Source organism: Arachis hypogaea, chromosome 5, assembly GCF_003086295.3.
Source record: "Arachis hypogaea cultivar Tifrunner chromosome 5, arahy.Tifrunner.gnm2.J5K5, whole genome shotgun sequence".
NCBI lineage: Eukaryota > Viridiplantae > Streptophyta > Magnoliopsida > Fabales > Fabaceae > Arachis > Arachis hypogaea.
Window position 1 is genome coordinate 4,856,483 of NC_092040.1, and position 6,000 is coordinate 4,862,482.

The window sequence follows — 6,000 nt, forward strand, 5'->3', positions numbered from 1 at the left end:
ACTTTTCTGTAGCCATGAAAATACGTCACCTTATGGTAAGCATATTATTCTATCCTCCTTGTGTAATTGTGTTTGGCTTACATAATGTTGACCCCCCAAGGTTTCCCTGACCAGACCACTTTGTTCCCTGGAATGGAATCGCTGTTTATCTGAAATTAATGTTAATTCTCGTTTAACCGAATTTGAGAAACCTTTTTGGGTTACATTTTTGGTCTGAGGGTCCAATACTTGTAATACAGCGCAGCACCAACAGATTCATCAGAGCACCTCGCCGGCTTTGCTAGCATCCGCCACCGCTTGTATTTATCCCCATTTCGCAAAGCTACAAATTACAATTTACAAAGGGATCAAAGTCAATTGGTCAAACACGTTTTTTTTAAGTCAAACAACCAAAAACACAGGTTTTCACTCTCTAATAACAAGTTTTTTTTTTTGTTAATTAAAAAGTAATTCAAATATACAATACATAATCTAAAAGAATTTAATACTTTTATACGAAATAATATTAGGAGATTATTAAAATTTATTATTTTTTATTATTATTTAGTTATTAATTTAATTTTTTTAATTTAATAATTTAATAATATATTTTATCTTATATTTTTAAATATTAATAATTAAATGATAACTAAAAACAACAAATTTAGTTGACCTTCTAACATTCCACTTTTATACGTGTCAAGAGTGTTTAGCCATTAGTATATGAAGATAGTTATTGATTTTCTTTTCCAAAAAATAAGCCCACTAGTGAATCAACATTAGATAGGCGCTAATCTTTTCCAAATTACTGTTTTATTCTTATGTTTGTAATTTTCCTTCTCACTTCTTTATTCTTTCTCCTAAGTCCTAACACTATTTATAATACAGCCACAATTTTATTTCTTACGGTCAGCGAGTGACTAGCAACGATCGACCTCAATTCTTAAATCATAACTTCTAAATATTTTCAAAGATGAGGCTAAAAAATAATTTCAACAATAGAAAAATTTACTAATATTAGCTAATATCAAAGTTGATTGTTTATACATTTTCTTCCACAAATTATGATATCTGTTCACAACTCATTTTTTATAACACAAATAATGAAAGAAATAAGTAAAAGAAGAAAAGTGCATAACACCTATGTTCACACAAGTGATAGCTTAGTGCCTTAATTAAATTAAGGTTGAGCCAATTTGGCTTAGAATTGACTACGTATGACTTGTACATATATAACCAATGTTGCCGTTTTAAACTACTATCAAAGAATTTACCCAACTTGGACTTTATTTTTATTTTCAATATAATGTGTTCGTGATTAATTGCTAACTGATTACTACAACTGAACAAGATATGATATAATGTGAGTACTGAGTCCACTCATAAACTATACATTGGTCCGGAGCGAATATCCAACTTATAAAGAGGGACCAAAATGCAGCTAAGGCTTAGCTCAACTGGTAACACCATGTGCCTCTTAATATACTGCACCCGGGTTCAAATCTTGGTGAGTGCACCAAGTATTGATTATGAACTCTTAAAATGTGTGTGGGTGAGTGTGTAGCGTGGGTGAGTTGTGATACCTAGGATTGGGGGTTGTTTAATCCACTTGACCAAAAAAAAAAAAAAGAGGGACCAAAATGATTAAGCAAAAAAAAAAAAGTACCAAAATGATCTCCTTTGTGAGTATTTATGGGCTTTACTTTTGAACATCGAGTATTTATGGGCTTTAAACTAATATGTTACAATGGTCTATGCCTAAGTTAAGACCAAGTGGCCTTAGGCATCATCTTCCATAAAAAAAAAACCTTGACAAAAATAAAACACTTGGAACTATTGTATTTTAGTATAGTTGTGTTGTTTTGTAAGTATAGGTTTTCAAATCAATTATAACCTGATTAATGATAGGGCTGAGATCATGCCTACCTAAATATTTTAATCTGAATGATATGATTATTGTTAAGCAATATCCGAATTATTAGGTAAGCAATTATTAGTGCAGATCAAAATTAGATGGTCCGAAACTTCGTGGTGCTTTGCAAGCAAGCAATCAACCCAATAAAGTTTAAAGAAACCCAACTGTCTCACTTTCAATCAAAAGTTATTGCAAAGCAAATAAACAAAATGAGCCTAATGCATTATCTAAATAATATATCATATATGGTTATGCAAGTAGACCACGTTTTGCACCAACAAAAAGCTTCCTTAATTGCTCTCTAAATCTGGCCATAGGGGACACCCCCCTCCAGCAGCCTACCTGTTTATACATTCTTTATAGCAACAGGATGGCCCTCTCATGCCCTCATGCATGCCACCTATCTTAACCTTTTCTTTAAAAAAAATTGAATTATCATTATTTAAATATTACTATAAATATTTATTAATCTAATCTAATCTAAAATCTCATAGTAATTTTTTTTTTCTTTTTAAAACTCGACCCCAAAATATTTAGTTAAAAGATCAAGATACTTATCATTGTGTGTATACTCATCTATCTTTGTTTACTAATTTCATGTGGGCCTTCCCCTAGGATTTGGGGTTTGTATATTATAGCAATATATAACACAGTTGAATTTGAATGAGACTTTATGGAAGAAATCTTACAAGGCAAAAGATATCCGAACAAAGTATATTAATCAGTACTAGTTTGTTTAAAAAATAATGATTGTCTCATGCTTCATATAATTACTTGGAAACCTTTCATCATTTGAAGAATCATGGAACGAAATGATTGGGTTTGGTGTTGCCCCACACCCATGCTATGATTAAAGAAATCGTAATATACCTTCCTCCAGATCATGAAATTTATAAATAATCATTGCACCATCATGTGCCATGATACTACATATGCTCTGCCATTTCTATTTTTATTTTAAAGAAATCATAGGTACTTGATTTTTTTTTTTTTTTGGTTACATTTAAGTTAATATTAATTTTTTTTCTTTTTTTTACTACAAACACACTGAGACCCTAAAGCATCAAATCCAATCCATCGATCTTGTGTAATTCCAATTATACCCTCGGATGTTTTTCTTTGCACTAATCAAGCATGGGCATTTATGTCCTTTTGTGGAAAATTGTCCTGTTCAAGTTTCACGACACGAGAAAGTACCCGCTAACATCCACCGCACGTGCAATCCAACACGAACTGAATCATCGATTAACGATATTAACCAAAACCTATTAAAGAATGGAATTAACGGTTAATCACATGATAACCAGCTCACCGGGTCACATGGCCAGGTCTTTCAAAAGCTCTCAACTCTCACACAAATATCATATTATTCACTTAATTATTATTATCTTAGCCAAGTTGGGGTTGTAACTGTTCCTTATAAAGGTTTTGGTTGCACGTGCACGTGTGGAGAATCCAACAATCTAACAGCCCTTAGTGATTGAGCATGAAATCCAACGGCAGAAGATGGTTAAGAAGGTGGGAGGAAAGTGAAATAGAGGCTGAAAAGGGAAAGGGAGATATGCATGATTGGTTTGGTGTTAGTAGCATTAGGAGTAAGAGAAAAAAGAAAAATAAAGATTTATAGGGAAAGTAATGAGGTTTGACCGTAGACCAGATGAAAGGAAGTTTGACCAAAAGTGGTGCACGTGGGAGAGACATTCTACACGTGTGCTTCGCTGTCCATTAGACATGGAGAGTGGTGCGCCAAGTAGGATCCACGAGGCTTGCCCACAGCTCGAGGCTTCAAGTAGGAGACCATTGCCTTTTCTTTATGCCCTGTTACCTTAACTTATCTTAATTTTAAATTTTATGGGGAAAATAAGGAAAATAATGGTTACTGCAAAGGACAAAGAATCAAGTAAAATATAACTTTGAATCAATCTTTTAGAACTACCAAAGTTGGTTAGTTAATGAAAAGAAATGTAGCTAGACTGGTGAGTTAATAGTTAATATAATCTCTAAGATTGCGTTTATTTTTTTAGAATATATTGAGAACAAGACATAAAAGATAAGAAAAAGTATAGGGTATCAACATATTATCTGTCAACTTATTACCAACAATGATTAATTATTATATTTTAAACACATATATAAAGAGACACATCAAAAAAATATATCTATAAAGACACTTCTATTAAATACAGTTATAAAAAATACATTTTTATTAGACACATTCACAAAGATACTTCCATTAAACACACTTATAAATAAGAGTTGGCAGATATTGGCAGAAATGTTATTGGTAACGTAACGGGATTGAAAAGATAAAGATACTAAATTTAATATTTTTATATTTTGTTTAATAATAAAATGAAACAAATGATAACAATTTAATTAATTCTCATTTTTTTATTCAAAAAATTTGAAGAAGAGAATATTATAATAAAAAATAGAATTATAAAAAATTAACATAAATAATTAAAAAAATAAAAAATAAGTTGTATCTTTTGTTAGTATTTCTGCGTCTTTTCTGTTATGATAGACACAAAATACACTAATTCAATATTTTTAGATATAATGTTTATGTCCATGTTTTATCTGCCAAACATGATTTTGTATCTCATTACCCCTGTTTCATTGTCTTGTCCCTGTAAATAAACACAACCTAAAAGGTTACGTGTATATTAATTTAATTTTTTAAAAAATTAGACGTTTTAAATTGATTTTTAAAAGATACAATTAGAAAGTTAAATTTATTTATTTTTATCAATTCATTAATCATATTAAGTATATACTAAAAATTAATTATTAAATTACTTATTGATATAAAATAAATATTAAAAGTAAGTTAAAAACAATTAAGTGATGACAAGTAGTATAAATCATTTTGTGACATGTTCTTATTTAATTAAGTATGATCAATTTGATTATTTTTGTTTTTTTTAATACAAACTAATTTAAAACATTTGAATTTTTTGAAAATCAAATGATGGAAACTACACATGATTTTTTTTTTCTCATTATTAACTTAAACTATAAAACATGAAACTTTTTTACTTCTTTTGTTTTGAGGATATTCTCTATTATTTTAACATTTTAGTATAAATATAAATCGATATATTTAAATTAAAATAAATTATATTAAGTTATGCATACCAAGCAAATGTAATATGTTATAGGTAACATACATGTAAGTATCCTCGAAGATTAGTCGGCAATAGGAGCGAAACGAATCTCTTAATTAAGAATTGTTTGTGATGAGTTGGGTTTTTTAGCTAAAAGGAAAGATATTGAAAGGAAAAACTTAATACTTTATTAGTATAATTTTATAGAAAAAAATTGAAAATTAACATTTTTCAAAACCAATATCTATCTAAATTTGTCATTTCATTCAATTTGACTCTCTCTCGTTTGGCTCTCCCACCTTCCCCTCTTTTCTCTCTATATATTCTCTTTTGTGGAGAAAAAAATAATTATTATATTTGAAACTAAAAATATTATTCATACACTATAAATTAATCATTAAAATTAGTTATTATATTTTTTATATAATATATATATATAATTCAATTTATTTTTAATTTAAATTTTATATTTTAATATATATTTTATATTAATAACAAATTTTAGTGTACATTTAACATAATTAATTTGACACGAATAATAATCGCCATCACCGCAACGATACATTAACTTTGTCAATAGTTAGTGATGGTAATTTTTTTCATTTCCATTTATATGTGGTAATATAATGTAACGGTCATATATACACATACATGGGACATGTATATGCGTTGAAATTAAATTAAAGGGCCCCGACAAGGCAATAGCAAGTAACGTGATATATCTTTTGAAAATATTAGGGTTACTATCTTTAGTGAAAAAAAAAGGGTAGAAAGTTACTTAATATTATTTCAAATACAAGACAAAATATAAAAGAGTATTGGTCACATAATATTTTTCATGTAATTTTTCTGAATTTCACTTGCATTTGAACTAACACTAGTCTATTCGACACGCTTAATTAAATTTGTAGTAATTAAAAAATAAATATTATTTACATACATTTGCTTATTTGAAGATAATCTTATCTACACATACTTCTTCAATCATGGACCCCTATC